The sequence below is a fragment of the Doryrhamphus excisus genome, linkage group LG2 (genome assembly GCF_037039965.1).
Source record: "Doryrhamphus excisus strain RoL-2023G ecotype Guam linkage group LG2, RoL_Dexc_Guam_v1.1, whole genome shotgun sequence".
NCBI classification, from domain to species: domain Eukaryota; kingdom Metazoa; phylum Chordata; class Actinopteri; order Syngnathiformes; family Syngnathidae; genus Doryrhamphus; species Doryrhamphus excisus.
In genome coordinates, this window is record NC_136358.1 from 17,443,921 (window position 1) to 17,463,702 (window position 19,782).

A 19,782-nucleotide genomic window follows, 5' to 3' on the forward strand; every position below is an offset into this window, starting at 1 on the left:
GGTAGCTTTTGTGACACGTATTGAAATGTCTCTCCACATTGTGCCGTTTTGCTGTCGCCACGGTCGTCCCGCAAATCAGACACACGCAGGTTTCTTTTACAGTCGTAAAAAAGAACTCCTCTTCCCATTCACTGTGAAAGAGATACGTTTTCTTTCTTTTTTCTGCCATGTTTTTGGGGTACGAAAGTGCATACAGCGCCCGCTAGCTTACTCTCCACATCCCACAAGCTCTACTTTACTGCCCATAGGTAAATATTGTGCGCGTTAACCTTAAAGTATTTTTAAGATAGTATTTTTTAAATCTATATACATACAAGTGTGATTAAAAAAATAATAGCAACAGAACAAAATTAATTTTTAGACGCAGCTCTCTATGAGATGTGCTATTTTTGGAAACGGCCCGCGGGCGACTCATGTGGTCCTTGCGGGCGACCGGGTGCCCGCGGGCACCGTGTTGGTGACACCTGCTATAGAACATGTGTGGATTATGTGTAAAAAAAGAGGTTGGTATCAGGAAATCAACCAGTTTAATTCTGAGTAATTTGTTTTCTAGAAATGACAACGGATGCTTTATTGGCTCTGAAATGGAGACCATGTTATGGTGTAGCTCATAGCAGACACCTGAAACCGGTCCCACTGTCTTCCAAGTCTTGTGAAATCATCTTTTATCCTCTCTGCTGCATTTTTTTTATCTCATCTTGCACATTGTCTCCTTGTGGGTGCTCCAGCCTGCTGGCGAGTTTGTCACTTTGACGGCAGGTGGGAGGAGAAGCGCAGCGGTGGGGCAAAGCACTCGGCGGCGCTAGATAGCGAATACTACTAAAGGTGATAATAATAGTCATTGTCAAGTCAGGTGTAGCTGATGGTTAATCGGGCCGGCCAACGTAACGTAAAACATGCAATGTTGACCAAATGCCGCCAGATTAATAGACGGCGCTCGTTAGATTCAAGCACAGCATCCTAAAACATTCCCGTTTTGTTCCAACACAAGAGCGAGCGTTGCCAGAGGGAGCTTAAAATGGCTGCTGAAAGTCAGAATACTGGAGCTGAACCAAGCCCGGCAGACGGTGGACATGCGTGTGCGGCTGGATGGCTGGGTTTTCGGAGGCAAGCAGCTCGTTAGGGTGGAAATGGATTAGCGAGCGGCACAATGGGAGTCTTAGGCGTGTCTGCCGTGTTGTGTTAAAGCCCTGCCTGTGTTGCCCCAGCTGCTAGACTCATTTATGCCCAGCGGTGCATGCAGCAGCCGGCACTCTCGCACGGGGCTTTTTTTTTCTAATTGCCGTGCTTTTCTCCTGTGCTTCTGCATCCATCAAAGAACCGAATTGACCCGCAGCGCCGCACAATTTTTCTGTTTGTCACACACCGCCGGTAGTTGAATTATTTTTTTGCGCTGTTATTGTTGCACCGCCAGAGACACTTTTACAGTACGCAGGTTCTACATGGCTTGCGGGTTGGCATTCAAAAGTCACATAAGTAGTGCACAGCTTTATTTCAAGGTCAACCGTACAACCAGTGGTTGCAATCGTGAATTAGAACAGCCGAACACTCCTAATTTAGACACCCGCTTCCTACATATGCATGAGTTTTGTCATGTATTATTCATAAGCAATAATGGCTTCTTCTTTAAAACATGCCTCAAAGTTTTGCGGAAAGTAGTGAAGTCATTTTTGGCTAACAAATAAACAAACAAAGAACCATAACAACAGCAGAGCTAAATAATTTAATTTAAAATTAAATTAAAATTTAAAAATAATTTAATTATTTTTAATTTAATAATTTAATTTAATTTAAAATTTAATTTAAAATTTAATTTAAAATTTAATTTAAAATTTAATTTAAAATTTAATTTAAAATAAAAAAAATATTTAAAATAATAAGTTTAGGAACTGCTGTGGTAGAGTAATATGGAAGTGGTAGTGCGCATTAATGGAAGTCCATATTTAGTGCTTTATATACAATGTACACGGCGGCACGGCGGTCGAGTGGTTAGCGCGCAGACCTCACAGCTAGGAGACCAGGGTTCAATTTCACCCTCGGCCATCTCTGTGTGGAGTTTGCATGTTCTCCCCCGTGCATGTGTGGGTTTTCTCCAGGTACTCCGGTTTCCTCCCACATTCCAAAAACATGCTAGGTTAATTAATAATTGAAAGTAATTAATCATAATTAATAATAGGTTAACTATTATAACTATATAACTACTACTATTATTAACTAATTATTGACGACTCCAAATTGTCCATAGGTATGAATGTGAGTGTGAATGGTTGTTTGTCTATATGTGCCCTGTGATTGGCTGGCCACCAGTCCAGGGTGTACCTCGCCTCTCGCCTGAAGACAGCTGGGATAGGCTCCAGCACCCCCGCGACCCTCATGAGGAAAAGCGGTAGAAAATGAATGAATGAATACCACAGTCCAATCATGTGGCTGTTTTTCCAGATCTTCCCGATCTCATGACTGTGTGGCCAACATGTGACCACTCGTCCACTGTGCAGCCCCTGGACCATAACATTCATTCATTCATTTTCTACCGCTTATCTTCACAAGGTTTATGGGGGTGCTGGAGTCTATCCCAGCTGTCTTCAGGCGAGAGGCGGGGTACACCCTAGACTGGTGGCCAGCCAATCACAGGGCACATATAGACAAACAACCATTCACACTCAAATTCATACCTATGGACAATTTAGAGTCGTAAAGTGGGAGGAAACCGGGGTAACCGAAGAAAACAAACCCGGAGGACATGCAAACTCCACACTGAAGAGAATTTAACTCAACATGCTAGCCACTCAACCACTGAAGTAGCCGTTTCCCTAAAATAGCGTTTGCTGTTTTAGTGTGGATAGAGTGTAACGTGGTAGATATCACATGAGTAGATTGAAATTTATTGTCATATTTTTTGTGCTGGAGCTTATCCCAGCTGTCTTCGGGCGAGAGGCGGGGTACACCCTGGACTGGTGGCCAGCCAATCACAGGGCACATATAGTCAAACAACCATTCACACTCACATTCATACCTATGGACAATTTGGAGTCGCTAATTAACCTAGCATGTTTTTGGAATGTGGGAGGAAACCGGAGTACCCGGAGAAAACCCACACATGCACGGGGAGAACATGCAAACTCCACACAGAGATGACCGAGGGTGGGATTGAACTCGGGTCTCCTAGCCGTGATGTCTGCGCGCTAACCACTCGACCGCCGTGCAGCCCGGACCATAACAATGTCCTTCAAATTACTTGTCAAAAGTAAAGATCCACATTTGTGTTGGTGGATAAAAAGGCTTAAAGGGGAGGTGTAACAGCTTTTGAAGAAGACATGGCCTTATTCCCATACATCCATCCTTTTATCTGCCAGCTATTCTGTGCAGGGGGGACACAACGCAAGAGGTTCACCTTGGACAGCCCGCCACACTGTCACAGGGCTGCGGCGTGCAGATAAGCCGCCACAGGGGCTTCCATCTTTTAAGACATTTGACATGTCACAGTTGGAAAAACACAAGTCTAAAAAAGCAAATTAATGATGTTTGAATCCCATTGAGCTGCTTAGATTCAGGCTCTTTTTGCATTGTACATTCAGGCTCAATGTCACAGCGCCGTGGCTTACTGGGACACTTGAATGCGGCGTAATCGCATTATTAACACCTTTTGCTCTTCCTGCTATGACGGCTTAAAGCCACAAAAGCCTTATCGCGCGCTCATTCACACAGTCTCCAGGTAAACTGTGCGGCAAATATCATCTCATTTTTCCCACTGGGAATGTGCAAAGGGGAGAAAAAAAAATTCCTATCAATACTAGCAACTGTATTAATATTTGTATGCTTGAATAAATCACAAACAAGCGCATTGTGTGACATGTGGCGTGGTGTTGCAGGCGCCGCCTGGCTAAATTAAGATTGACTCAGCCTTAATGCCCTCTGCAGCAAACAAATATAATCAAGTATCCTGTTGTGACCCCCCCCAACCCTCCCCCTCTTGTGCCGTGAGCCCTCCAATGACAAAGATTGATTTTCTGAGCGTTTTTGGAGAGGATGACAGAAAAAATGAATTTATTCTATAACTGTCACAGTATCAGCCCCCGCTGTTTAAATATTCATTTCTCATGTTATAACGCTTGATATTATTCCGCTTCTGCTTCTGCTTTGCATTTTTTGTTCATGACATGTCATGCATGTATTGTAAAGGATTTAAATCCCGTTCATTCAGAATCAGAATCAGAATCAGAAAAGGTTTATTGCCATGTATGATCAAACACATACAGTAAACCTCGGATATATCGGATTCAATTGTTCCCACTGGTTTTGTCCGATATAAGCGAAATCCGTTATATGTATACCGGAAAATGTCCGGTTTACGCATATATCGGATTTATATCCGGTATATGCGTAAATCGGATTTTATAAAAAGGCACTTCCTTGACTATGTTTCCAATGTACCTGGACTGGGCAATGAAAAGAGACGTAAGGTAATGAGAATTTAACTTTATAGGACTCTGAGCATAACAAATTGTTAATTAAGCTAGGCCCTGTTACGCCTGTCAGGGCCTACGTTATTTCCAACAGTGAGGTTAAGATCTCATTCACTGCTGTGCTAGTATTATTGACGTCACTCACTTTTATATTTGTCCTAAATCTGGAGCCAGGAGAAAGACACGATGCGGCCATCCGATATATGCGAGGGAAATTGGAACGGGACTGGAGATTTTGTCCGAATTAGGCGAAATCCGTTATAAAAAATCCGATATATGCAATGAATTTTTATTGGAAATGCATTACATATAAATTGCTTCTTTTTTATCTGTCCGTTGTGAGCAAATTTCCGATATATCCGAGGTTTACTGTACTAGGAATTTGTTTTGGTATAGTAGGTGCAAACACATCTATTAAAAAAGAATGAAATATACAAAATATGAAAAATACAAAATATACAGAATAACAGTATAAATATATGTACACAGTCTGTTTTTTTGTTTGTTATTCCGGAAGTGCAGTCTGATTGTTTTTCCTAAGAGTCCAAACTGAGCGTTAATGTAACGCATATACATAGTGATATAACTGCAGATTTAATAATAAGAAAAGGTGTCTACTCTTTTGCGTGTTTACCGTTTTGCAAGCTGTGTAATGAAATAAAAGGCGTGAAGGGCGAGGAGATGGACTACTGGGCAGGTCACGTCCGTCTGCAATGCACTTATCAGGCAGGGGGATTTTCTGGAAGTGTCACTCGCTGTAGGAAGCCTTCAAGGCCCTCGGGGAAGGGGGGGGCGCTGGGACGGTGACAGGGCTATCTCTCTCTGACAGCCCAAAGACCTAAAGCCGGATGGCTGGAGCAGATAAGGCGGCAACAACACACACACAAGTACACACACAAGTACACACGTCGACTGAGGCGCCGCACAAGCAAACGCTGGCATTCACTTTGCATTAACAAATTACCTATTGCCTGACCACTGGCTGGTACGCACACACGCACACACACACATACACACACATACACATCCACGCTGGTTGGGACCCTGTCTGGCAGCTAGCGAGGCTTCCCATTAGCTGTGCTGCAGTGTGCAGAGTGAGGAGCGCTGGGGCGAGAGACATCAATTTGCTTCCTCTAATGCGCTCGCTGCCCCCACAAGACATATTGATTATTTCTTCCCCGCAAAGCGACAAATAGCAATTTCGGGGGCATAATGGAGATAGATGGTTGGTTTATAAGAAGGCCCTGAAGAAAAGTTGTAAGGGGGGGGTCAAATTGGGGGGGGGGGGGTATTTCTCCCCATTGCATCTCTTTCTCACCTTTTGGAATGAACGAAGTAGGGTGTGGTAAATATAAATAAAGGGAAGAGGGTAAAAAAATTTATTTATTTTTTTCAAGGGGTGCGCAGATGTTGAGGCGGTCCAGCAATGCAACACTGGATACAGACCCCCCCCATCCCCATCCCCCTAGCCCCCTTTCGACGAGTGCCACCTCCTCCAGTCTTAATGGTGTTGCTGCAGAGAGCAGCTGGTGCCGCAGTGTTTGCATCCGCATCGGAGGTGTCCAGATTTTTTTTTCACCGGGGGCTGCATACCGAAAATCAAAAGAGAAAGGGGTGGGGGGGGGGGGCACTTTGTCATTTTTATATTTTTTTTTTGGGGGGGGGGGCTGGAAAAAACTTCATATCTAGTTGTCTCTCAGCTTCTTCTCTTTACATTTTGCCTTTTTTGATGGATTTTGAAGTGTTTAGCACGCAGACCTCACAACTAGGAGACCAGGGTTCAATTCCACCCTCGGCCATCTTTGTGTGGAGTTCTCCCCGTGCATGCGTGGGTTTTCCCCGGGTACTCCGGTTTCCTCCCACATTCCAAAAACATGCTAGGACAATTTAGTGACTCCAAATTGTCCATAGGTATGAATGTGAGTGTGAATGGTTTGTCTATATGTGCCCTGTGATTGGCTGGCCACCAGTTCAGGGTGTACCCCGCCTCTCGCCCGAAGACAGCTGGGATAGGCTCCAGCACCCGCCCGCGACCCTCTTGAGGATAAGCGGTAGAAAATGAATGAATGAATGCTAGATTTTTGGGGTTTGATTTCATTTCTACAATGTCCCGTTGACCGCAAATGACCCTCAGGCCGTAGTTTGGACACCCCTGATCTCCATGGTGCAATTTGTAATATATGAGAAGATAATGTCAAGTGAATGTGAGTGTGAATGGTTGTTTGTCTATATCTGCCCTGTGATTGGCTGGCCACCAGTCCAGGGTGTACGAAGACAGCTGGGATAGGCTCCAGCACCCCCTGCGACCCTCATGAGGATAAGCGGTAGAAAATGAATGAATGAATAACATGAAGTCATGAATAGAATATAACTCTAAGTCATTTGCCCCCGCCTGCCGCCCTTTACTTTCATCCACTGATGGAGTCCGCCAAGCATGGCCCCCATCCAACTTATCCATGGAGCAATTTCGCCATTCAGTGTCATGTTCAAGAGCGAGCTTCTCTGTAGGAGCCAGGGGGATCGAACAAGCAATCTTCCAATAAAAAGATACACCACTTGACCACCTGAGCCACGGAGGGAAGTCGTTTGTGAATTTACGGTCCCAGTCTGACTCCTCACTACCGCCCCAAGTGGAGTGAAGTCATATGACAGGATAGCAACCGTGTCACGTTTAATTGGGACTGCTCATGATTGGAATTGACGGGCGAGTGATGTTTTTAACCTGCGTCGGCGTCCCTGCTGTCATTTATAGCCCCAAATGATCAAATTTCTCCATTTTTCTTCCTCTTATTGCAGACGGCCCATGCAGCGATGTAGCCTCCAGCTATAAGAGCCCAGCGTGGCCCCAGCCTCCATGAGGTAAACGAGGTAATACACTGCTCATCACACGAGCCCCCGACTGATAGGAATGGGTTTAGCCACACACACACACACCCCCCTCCCAAAAAAAATGATGTCTGCATGTGATAACTACTGAGTTAATGGACTTCTAGTATCCGGAAACTTTACTTCTTATAGGGTCACTCAAAATAGACAAAAAGTTGCAGCACCCTTGAGCAAGTTTAACATGAAACAACTCCCAATGTATTTTTATGATATTTTCATAAGCGTGGGTTTTCTCCGGGTACTCCGGTTTCCTCCCACATTCCAAAAACATGCTAGGTTAATTGGCGACTCCAAATTGTCCATAGGTATGAATGTGAGTGTGAATGGTTGTTTGTCTATATGTGCCCTGTGATTGGCTGGCCACCAGTCCAGGGTGTACCCCGAAGATAGCTGGGATAGGCTCCAGCACCCCCGCACCCTTGTGAGGAAAAGCAGTAGAAAATGAATGAATGAATGCTGGATTTTTTTTCCCCGTTAAGCCGCAAATGACCCTCATGCTGTAGTTTGGACACCCCTGGGGTTCCCCCTGGGGTGCTCCAGCACCCCCGCGACATCGTGAGGAAAATAAATGAATGAATTAAAAAAATAAATAAATAAAATATAATAAAATTAGGGCCTGCATGGCGGTCCAGTGGTTAGCGTGCTGACCTCACAGCTAGGAGACCCGAGTTCAATCCCACCGTCGGCCATCTCTGTGTGGAGTTTTCATGTTCATGCATGGGTTTTCTCCAGGTACTCCGGAGAAAACTTTTCCCACATTCCAAAAACATGCTAGGTTAATTAGCGACTCCAAATTGTCCATAGTTATGAATGTGAGTGTGAATGGTTGTTTGTCTATATGTGCCCCGTGATTGGCTGGCCAGCAGTCCAGGGTGTACCCCGCCTCTCGCCCGAAGACAGCTGGGATAGGCTCCAGCACCCCAGCGACCCTCGTGAGGAAAAGCGTTAGAAAATGAATGAATGAATGAATGCTGGATTTTTTTTTTCCGTTTAGCCGCAAATGACCCTCAGGCTGTAGTTTGGACACCCCTGATCTCCATGGTGCAACTTGTAATATATGAGAAGATGAATTAATGAATCAAGTGAATGTGAGTGTGAATGGTTGTTTGTCTATATGTGCCCTGTGATTGGCTGGCCACCAGTCCAGGGTGTACTACGCCACTCTCGCTCAAAGACAGCTGGGATAGGCTCCAGCACCCCCGCGACCCTCGTGAGGAAAAAGCGGTAGAAAATGAATGAATGAATGAATTTTCATAATCCTTGTGTGATATATATTCCATTTCCTCCCCTTTTGTTGCATTGCATAGTCTGCAAAATAATTTACAGTGATTGTGATTCAAGCCGCAGAATAGGAGAAAATATTGCAGGGGCGTATGCTCAGCTTTTTTTTTTTTTTTTTATCTCTCTAAGCTGTCTTCCTCCAATAGCTTTAGCCTCGCTTGGTTCTGAATATTTCATGCAGCCACTCCTCACTTTCTCATCTCCAAAGCCGCCATCATTATTGTTTAGTCACCAAAAAAATTCTTCACACAGGAGTTGTTGTTGTGGACGTAATTATTAATAATTCAGTATTTTTGAGTACTAGTTTTTATGGTTGTTATTTGTACAAACCGTATATAGAGCTACGGTGCTTTGTTAAAAAGTATTACAAGTTTTCTGTTTTCCTTGCTGAAAGTATTAAACGGAATTTAATTTAATAAACAAATAAGCATTTATTTTGTCCCTTGGGACCATTTTGTTGAGCAAAGTCCAGCAGCGACATGGGTTATTGATTTCAAATGGTTTTCACTCTTCTAAATATGAATAAAGTAGCTATGACAGGCTTATTTGGCTTTTTTTTGTTGTTTTTTTTTTCTCCCTGTAATGGATTACAGCTTTAATTGTATGCAACAAGCCCGCAGCGGGCCATTAAGCATCGTAAATTATTTCCAAAGCTGGTTTGAAGAATTGCTAAAACTTCTCAAACCGTCTCAGCGCCTTTTTTTTTTTTTTTAAACACCCCACCTCCTTCCTCATCCGAATTGTAGAGAGGAGCTTCTTTAGAGTCACATGAAAAGCGACACCCTTAATGAAATGGAATTCTTAAACACCAGCGGCCGGTCCCCGGCAGAGTAATAACGCATCCTTCCCCAGAGACAAGGAGGAGGGGGGGACGGGGGGAGGGGGGGTAAGGCCTAAATTATAGGAAGCAGGCCGGACACAGAAAACGAGCTTATTATCCCTGCTGCTGTCAACATAGCCAAGCTGTCAGTGATCACAACAGACATGTTGTATACCACCACGCTATTAAAGGCACCTGATAAGAGGCGAGGTTCACACGCGTGATGAAAGCGGACAGGTGAGATGGAAAGGAAAAAGAGAGGAGAGGGAAAATTAGGTGCAAGAGAAATTGTTCGAGAGAGAATGATGCAAGAATGTCAGGCTGCATGAAAACAAAAGGAGTGATGGGACGATAGGAAGATGTTTTGAATGGGGGGGGGCGGGGGGGTGCTGGTAGAGGAGAAAAAGGGGTGGGGGTGCCAGCTATTATCCAGCATCGATTTACTCCCGTCAAAGATGGCTGGATGTGTAATGAAGTGTGGGATCTTGGGGTTGCCGTGCTGCGCCTTATAGCTTTTAGGGCGCACTGTAGGATTTTTGCATCACTTCCATTTAAGTAGGGCGGAAACTCGTGACTTATTTTCATAGTCGAGTAACCCTCGACTCGTTTAATCAACTAGTTTTGTTCTAGATTGTTATCAGCTATTGTGGTAATAATTATGACACATTCCTTCATTCAAAAAGAGACATTTTATTTAACAAAAGACAGAAATTCAAAGTGTATTTGGTGGTATTTGTATTTTTACTCATATAACTTGTCCATATTGTGAAAGTATGGTATAGAGATGGATGGATGGATGGATGGATGCATAGATAGATAGATAAAGGTCCTTTATTGTCATTGCACAATAACACAGCAGTGAAATTGCCAACAAAATGTCGTTGCCTGGCTCCGGAATAATAATAAATAATAAATAATAATGTGTGCCCTGTGATTGGGTGGCGACCAGTCCAGGGTGTACCCCGCCTCTCGCCCGAAGACAGCTGGGATAGGCTCCAGCACCCCCTGCGACCCTCGTGAGGAAAAGCTGTAGAAAATGAATGAATGAATGAAAATAATAATGTGGAGAATAAATAGATGACATCAAATATGAACAATGTACAACGTAAACAGTAATTTGTACATTCATTCATTCATTTTCTACCGCTTATCCTCACGAGTGTCGTGGGGGGGTGGTGGAGCCTATCCCAGCTGTTTTCGGGCGAGAGAGGCGGGGTAGACCCTGGACTGGTGGCCATGCAGCCAATCACAGGGCACATATAGACAAACAACCATTCACACTCACATTCATACCTATGGACAATTTGGAGTCGCCAATTAACCTAGCATGTTTTTGGAATGTGGGAGGAAACCGGAGTACCCGGAGAAAACCCACTCGTGCACGAGATGGCCGAGGGTGGAATTGAACTCCGATCTCCTAGATGCGAGGTCTGCGCGCTAACCGTAATTGTTATTAATTCAACTTTTTCTTAAAGTGTTTTGAACTAAATCGCAGATCGAGTGGGGGGGACGCCAAAGATGGAGTAGGCCTAAATTATAGTAATGGTAATGGTTTAATTTCATTTGAACATGCATCAGATTACAATTGAATGCATCACATAATCAGTTCACAGTTCCACATGTCCAAAAGGAGTAGGAAGAAGCAAAGCTTATTAAATCCTACCCCTCAATCTGGTACTTTTACAATCAGTAACTGTTACATTTGTTCACTTCCTGCTTTCCTAATATAGTTTAAGTTTTTTTTTTAATGTTTTTTTATTTATTTTTTTATTTATTTATTTTTTTCATTCTAAAAATTTTTTTTACATTTTATTTTTGTCACATACCGAAGTACGAGGTGATATGACCAACTGCTTGTATTGTTTCTTGAATTGGCTCATCGTTGTGCATTGTTTGAGGTCCTTACTCAATCCATTCCATAGTTCCATTCCACATACTGAATATATAGAAAGCATAGACACACGGAAAGAGTATTTTGGCTATTTGGAGCACTTTCCGGACGTTTTAAATGCTCAAACATCATCAAACTGTTATTCCACAAATATTTAGTGCATCAATTTCCAGTATAATTGAAGGGATCGAACAAGGAACTGAAAAACATATACGCCACATGTTGAAAGTCTAAGAGCGGAATGTACTTGAATGTGTTGTAAATAAAGTAAACATTAGCAATGAATTAGAGCATCTTGTGATGCAAGACTAAAGGAAAACCCCAAGCCCAATTACCAGGCACCAAAGGGGGGACCTAAAGAATAAGGTAGTTTCACTTCCATCCCAGCTTCCATCCCTTACGTTCCCTTTCATCCCGCATCTTCTTTTCCCCCCACTGCCGCCGCCTCTCCCGGTCTAATCCTCTGCTCGACATGCTCCCTCTTTGTTCTGCGACCCTGACAAGCCATCTCATTCCCTCGCTCCGAGGACAGTCCCGGTGTGCTCGGGATAATGGAATGAAATGCTGGCGCGATAAAGCTCCAAGGATCCTGGGAGAAAACACAGGAGTGTGTCAAGCAGGGTGATAACACTCTATTCTCCCTCGCGTCTAGCCGCCGAGGAGCAGGGGTTAGAATTTTACAAGCGGGCTTTTGCTTATTTGCAGCCCCTGACACACCAGGCTGGGATGTTTACACAGGAAGGTGTCACGGCTATGGCAGAATACTCTCATATCTACCCGGCGCAAAGGCCTTTATTAATTTTGACTTGTGCCGCCTCATGTCGGCGGACAGGCAATTTAAAGTCCCTGTAGTGCAAGCTAACTGCTCCCGACGGAGGAGGAGTGTTGTCGCTTCAAGTCACTTATCCTACACAGTAGCTCCACTAGCTTGGGCTAACTTGTACTACTTGCTTATGTCGCCAACTCATCTACGCTATTATTATTATTATTAGTAGTAGTAGTAGCAAACAGTCCCTGTTTAAGCTGACGTGGACATGCATGGTGATTTGTGGCTTTTTTGCTAATTATACAAGGGAACCTTGGTTAGCTACGCCACGGTGAGCATGTTTTTCAGTTAACATCGAACAGTTTTGCCTAGATTTGTCGGGTGCCTTTCTTTACCATACCAGTACAAGAGCTTAAAGAAACAGCTACTGTTTGTTCGTTTTTTTCATAAAACAATAAAAATGAAAATTCTCGGATCATGCAATAAATATACAGGGGAACCTTGGTTAGCGTCCGCCCCAGTGAGCATGTTTTTCAGTTAACATCTAACAGTTTTGCCTAGATTTGTAGGGTGCCTTTCTTTACCATACCGGTACAAGATCTTAAAGAAACAGCTACTGTTTTTTTTTAAAATAAAACAACAAAAATGAAAATTCTCGGATCATGCAATAATTATACAGGGGAACCTTGGTTAGCATCGGCCCCGGTGAGCATGTTTTTCAGTTAACATCGAACATTTACGCCTCAGTTTTGACTAGGTTTGTCGGGTGCCTTTCTTATACATGGGAACCTTGGTTAGCGTCCGCCCCGGTGAGCATGTTTTTCAGTTAACATCCAACATTTACGCCACAGTTTTGCCTTACGCCACAATTTTTCCATATAGCGCACAATATGGCACACGATTTATCATTGTTGTTCATACACCTCGTGATGCAACTCCACGGTGCATTTTGTAGTACGTAAAAATAAAAATAACGGAAAAAGAATAAAAATAAAACTAAGAATAAGAATATAAATATAAAAGTGACAGGTACTGTTTAGAATAAATGTAAATATATGTATGTACATCGAAAACAATAACCTATACAGTAACAAAATGTATTGCACACAGTTTCACTTGAATCTATTTCACATAAGTCCCATATTGCACATTTTGAAGCTTATTGTACATAACAGTGAGGAGTGTGTTTTTGTAGTGCCGTATTGTTTTTTTTAAATTATTTCTTTATTATTTATACAGTTACAATTACAGTTATAAATTATTCATATTATTTATTATTTATTTATACAGTATTGTTAATTTTTGATTACACAGGAAGGGGCGTAGCAAGTCTTAAAGGTAAGAAAGGGGCCTGGTTAGGGAGCGCTTCATTGTTGAGTAAGAGAATTGTCAATCGGATGCGGTTGTGGGTGAGGAGGCGGGTGGTAGAGACTTGAGTTAAGATGATTGATGGGTGTATATTTGTCGACGCCGGATGTGACGAAGGCATAACTGAGGGAAAGAGCAAGTGGGGCCAAAGTGGGCGATGTCCTTGAGGTGGGTGAAAAAAGCTGTTATAGTGACTGCTTTAATGTATCGGGAAAAGGTGTGTTTACTGTCAAAGATGACTCGGCAATGCGGTGAGTGGGTGGAGTTGTCATCGCATTTGTTTATTGTCATTGTAGTCAAAGACACACAACAAAATTACCGCAGCGGCTCTGTTTGATAAGAGAATGAAATATTGTAATGTCGGTGGGATGGCAACGAGGCGGGATGACTGTGCACAAATCATCCTTTTATCGCCCTCTAAAAAACAGCACTCTGTACCTTACGGCAAGGCCAACACGGCTCGGCAACTCTTTTTCTCTCTTGGACTGGCTCTACAAAGCAGGCAAATGCCACTGCCCCCTATGGCCAACCCCTGATTTGCAGCTCACAACCATACACAGTACTACCATCATGTGAAAGTACCTTCGGTCCATTTCATTCATTCATTTTCTACTGCTTATCCTCACAAGGGTCGCGGGGGGTTGCTGGAGCCTATCCCAGCTGTCTTCGGGGGAGAGGCGGGGTACACCCTGGACTGGTGGCCAGCCAATCACAGGGCACATATACTAGACAAACAACCATTCACACTCACAATTTGGAGCCGCCAATTAACCTAGCATGTTTTTGGAATGTGGGAGGAAACCGGAGTACCTGGAGAAAACTCACCAATGCACCGGGAAGAACATGCAAATTCCACACAGAGATGGCCGAGGGTGGAATTGAACCTGGATCTCCTAGCTGTGAAGTCTGCGCGCTAACCACTCGACATCTACAATGTTAACCCGTTGGAAATTGCAGGATGTCATTGACCAGTAGAACAGTCTGCATCACAATGTCGTCTTCCAACAAACGCAAAACTCATCACACAGCAGCTTAACACTCAAAAGGCTAGCTAGGAAATAATTTGGACAATTTGGAGTCGCCAATTAACCTAGCATGTTTTTGGAATGTGGGAGGAAACTGGAGTACCCACAGAAAACCCACGCAACTCCACACAGACATAGCCGAGGGTGGGATTGAACCCAGTCTCCTAGCTGTGACGTCTGCGCGCTAACCACTCGACCGCCGTGCAGCCTGGACCATAACAATGTCCTTCAAATTACTTGTCAAAAGTAAAGATCCACATTTGTGTTGGTGGATAAAGAGGCTTAAAGGGGAGGAGAGTAAATAAATGGACTGAAGACACTTTCAGATGATGGTAGTACTGTGTGTGGTTGTGAGCTGCAATTCAGAGGTTGGCCATAGGGGGCAGTGTCATTTACCTGCTTTGTCGAGCCAGACCAATAGAGAAGAAGAGTTACTGAGCAACCGTAAGGTACAGAGCGCTGTTTTTTAGAGCGCGATAAAAGAATGATTTGTGCGTACTAATCGGTAGAAGCTATTTTTCCAACTCGAAGCCATTTTAATCTAATTTAATCTAATTTAATCATTTTCATTTTCTCTTTCAATCCCACCTGCCGTTTGCCCCTGAGACTTAACCTCCTAGCATCTCACCATAAACATTCTACAACCTGACCTTGACCAGGAGAAGAAGGTCAATGGAAAAACGTACAAAGCAGGTGTCGCCCACCTTACAAGAAAACCTCCTGTTCTATAAATAGCAAAAGTGGCAATTAAGTGCCAATCTAATAGTCCCTGTGGTAAACCCAGACCTAAAAAAAAACCCGCCTTCATGTCTCCTAGTCTTTATTCACACGACTTCCTCATCATCGCCGGCTATCGGCTTAATTACGGCGCTGCCATCCCCAGATAAGAGAGCGATATCCTTATCACCACGGCTCATTTTCCAGATCCATGAAATTAATAAAGTCCACCTCCCGTCTCAGTTATGGGAGCAAACTTATATTAGCTGTCACGTACAAGCACCCGGCTGAAGTAGTACTCTTCTTCTTCTACTCCTGTCTCAGGAAAATTACATGTGGGTTGATGGCGGCTATGTGTTTTATTTTATGGCTCTGGCGGCTCTTCCATCACGTGCGGCGTGTACTTGTATTATTCATTTTCTTTAGTTAAGTACTTCATTTTCCTTAATATGCACCTCGGGACACGTGCTGAATTACTGCGTTGTTGCCCCTACGGAGTGGACTTTGCAAACATTGTTTATAAAATACCAATTAGCCGTACGATGATGGAGGGATGCCCGAGGACAGGTCGTAAACTCCCATCTTCTTCTAATCAAATAAAGTGTACGGCGATCTGCTGTCCAGCCAAATCCTCAGGCAGGTCCTCAAACAAACGCGTTGGATCCTCTAATCAGTCGGGAGACAGCCGGTTCCAGAACGCTGTTCCACCTGCCGGCTCCTCTGAGTAAACGGCTGTGCTTCGCAGACCAAATCCACTCCAAGATTCTCTTGGAGTCACACTCCAGCACACAAGGGGTCTCGCACATGGATTTCAGGGAAAAGGCGAAGAGGCTGGGTGACGGGCGCTATACCCGTCACAGTAGCGATGTTGGCAGAGGAATGAGATGGGCTCCCGTGAGGTTTGGGGGGCCTGTCATTTATTTTTCTAAATGACGGCAGATGGTGGGTTTGGCTCTGGTTACTGTTCTCTCAGTCTCCCAAGATGCGTTTCTTTGATGGATGTGGAGAACAGGAACGCCGTGGAGAAGGCTGAGAAACAGCTGTGTTGGACGATAACGGGTCGCATAGTGTGGCTGGGGTTCCTCGCTCGCCATGCACATATAACTCGTTTCCGTGGAGCGTTTGCGGAGTCACAAGTTGTTGGGTTTTTATGCTTTTGTTTTGCGTGCAAGCAAGTATGATGGTTCTCCTTCCATCCTTGGAACTACGGGAACCTTGGTTAGTGTCAGTTTGTCGGGTGCCTTTTTTTACCATAGCAGTTCAAAAGCTGTTTTTTTTTAATAAAACAATAAAAATGAAAATTCTCGGATCATGCAATAATTATACAGGGGAACCTTGGTTAGCGTCCGCGCCGGTGAGCATGTTTTCCAGTTAACATCGAACAGTTTTGACTCGGTTTGTCGGGTGCCTTTCTTTACCATAGCAGTTCAAAAGCTGTTTTTTTTTTATAAAACAATAAAAATGAAAATTTTCGGATCATGCAATAATTATACATAGGAACCTTGATTAGCGTCCGCCCCAGTGAGCATGTTTTTCAGTTATCATCAAACAGTTTTGACTCGGTTTGTTGGGTGCCTTTCTTTACCATAGCAGTTCAAAAGCTGTTTTTTTTAATAAAACAATAAAAATGAAAATTCTCGGATCATGCAATAATTATACAAGGGAACCTTGGTTAGCATCCGCCCCGGTGAGCATGTTTTTCAGTTAACATCGAACAGTTTTGACTCGGTTTGTCGGGTGCCTTTCTTTACCATAGCAGTTCAAAAGGTGTTTTTTTTTTATAAAACAATAAAAATGAAAATTCTCGGATCATGCAATAATTATACAGGGGAACCTTGGTTAGCGTCCGCCCCGGTGAGCATGTTTTTCAGTTAACATTGAACATTTAGGCCACAGTTTTGCCTTGGTTTGTCAGGTGCCATTCTTTACCATACCAATTCAAGAGCTTAAAGAAACATCAACAATAAAAATGAAAATTCTCTGATCATGCAATAATTATACAGAGGAACCTTGGTTAGCGTCCGCCCCGGTGAGCATGTTTTTCAGTTAACATCGAACATTTACGCCACAGTTTTGCCTCGGTTTGTCGGGTGCCTTTCTTTACCATACCAGTTCAAGAGCTTAAAGAAACATCAACAATAAAAATGAAAATTCTCAGATCATGCAATAATTATACAGAGGAACCTTGGTTAGCGTCCGCCCTGGTGAGCATGTTTTTCAGTTAACATTGAACATTTACAGCACAGTTTTGCCTCGGATTGTCGGGTGCCTTTTCTTTACCATATACCAGTACATGAGCTTAAAGAAACAGCTACTAACAGGTTTTCTTTTTTATATAAAGCAATAAAAATGAAAATTCTCGGATCATGCAATAATTATACAGGGGAACCTTGGTTAGCATCCACCCCGGTGAGCAAGTTTTTCTGCTACTGTTTTTTTTTTTTTATAAAACAATAAAAATGAAAATTCTCGGATCATGCAATAATTATACAGAGGAACCTTGGTTAGCGTCCGCCCTGGTGAGCAAATTTTTCAGTTAACATCAAACATTTATGCCACAGTTTTGCCTCGGTTTGTCAGGTGTCTTTTTTTACCATACCAGTTGAAAAGCTTAAAGAAACAGTTCCTGTTTTTTTTTCTAAAACAATAAAAATGAAAATTCTCGGATCATGCAATAATTATACAGGAGAACCTTGGTTAGCATCCGCCCTGGTGAACAAGTTTTTCAGTTAACATTGAACATTCATTTTGAACAGATGTCGAATCTGCTTGTATTTCCTGTCTCTCCATTTAAAAAATCCACCACAAACTGACACCAGACATCTTCACACCTTCCGACAGCGAAGATCTAAAGTCGCATTAAAGTGAGCAATCACCGTCTTACCAGCACCCTTGCAAAGGTCACGTCAGCGCCATCATTCTAATCGCCATCCGCCATCACTTGTAGTGATTTAGGGTTGCAGTAGAACCATCATAACCCACGCCCGACCGCGTCCGTGCCGATAAACGTAACCATAGCAACAGGGATGTTCAGCGGACCCCTCGACAAAAATGCATCTTTGGGATTCTGCGGCGCCGCATGGTGTCAAGTCAGGCGTTAAGAGTCGATTTAACCGTGGCATCGGGGAGGCTCGCACATTAGCAGCAAGGAAATAGAAGCCAGCAAATACTTAGTGGGTGATTGGCTCCGCAATAACACAACACCCCCTTTGGCAGCCCGTCAAGCGGAGCTATACGGATGCCATTACAAAAAAAACAGGGGCCATTAGCGGGCACAGAAGCTTTGTGAAGCGTGTCGCTGCTTCACGCCGTTACGCCCCCCCCCCAGGGATGTTTTACGCCATCTATGATCATTTTTGGTATGGCGTATGAACACATGACAAAGATGAGTGTTAGCTGCATCTGTACTGTAGTGCAGCAAAATACTAACATTCAGTATGTTAGTGGTTAGCGCGCAGACCTCACAGCTAGGAGACCAGGGTTCAATTCCACCCTCGGCCATCTCTGTGTGGAGTTTGCATGTTCTCCTCGTGCGTGTGTGGGTTTTCTCCGGGTACTCCTGTTTCCTCCCACATTCCAAAAACATGCTAGGTTAATTGGCGACTCCAAATTGTCCATAGGTATGAATGTGAGTGTGAATGGTTGTTTGTCTATATGTGCCCTGTGATTGGCTGGCCACCAGTCCAGGGTGTACCCCGCCTCTCACCCGAAGACAGCTGGGATACGCTCCAGCACCCCCCGCGACCCTTGTGAGGATAAGCGGTAGAAAACGAATGAATGAATGAGTATGTTAGCCTATTAGCTTCCCTTATATTCTACTACTCCAGGGTTTACTGATGTTGAAAAGCATACACACATAACCAGATTGGTTTAGATTTATTTGACTTTCCGTCTAACATTATTCGTCCTTGATTGGATTTGTTAGCGGTGATCATGCGTGCAACTTTTGCGCATCCTTGCGCACCGCGTCTCAAACCACGGCGGCTCAGAGGTGAAATTTCCAATGCTGTCAAGTGGAAATTACATTTACCTCATGCTAATTTGTTTTCCCAATTATGTCTGTGGAGAATTGTAATTACGTCCTGGATTGCGTACCCTGGGAATGTGTTGCTCCCGTGTCGGAAGTGTTGCATTCATGAGCAGGACTGTGATTAAGTTTGTACAAAAGTAGCCTTTCTTGGGATTGATTCTGGAATTCTTATGCGACTGTTGTCATTTCAGAAATACGATCCGAGGCTAAACACAGGAATCTATGACACAAAAATTTCAGTGATTAAGTTTTTGGTAATGGTAATGGTTTAATTTCATTTGAACATGCATCAGATTACAATTGAATGCATCACATAATCAGTTCACAGTTCCACATGTCCAAAAGGAGTAGGAAGAAGCAAAGCTTATTAAATCCTACCCCTCCATCTGGTACTTTTACAATCAGTAACTGTTACATTTGTTCACTTCCCGCTTTCCTACTATAAGGTATTTATTTATTTTATTAATTTTTATTTTTTTATTTTATTTTTTTGTCACGTACCGAAGTACGAGGTGATATGACCATATATATATTT

The 19,782-nt window shown here is 43.5% G+C and overlaps 1 long non-coding RNA gene across 2 annotated transcripts in view; it reads left to right on the forward strand.

Moving 5' to 3' along the window:
* The window catches only part of LOC144902136 (uncharacterized), a 55,885-nt gene that overhangs the window by 21,969 nt on the left and 14,134 nt on the right, over positions 1–19,782 (forward strand). For both annotated transcript variants that reach the window (XR_013630422.1, XR_013630423.1), the window contains exon 5: positions 7,260–7,331. This is a non-coding gene — a long non-coding RNA (uncharacterized LOC144902136). The remainder of the gene's footprint in view (positions 1–7,259; positions 7,332–19,782) is intronic.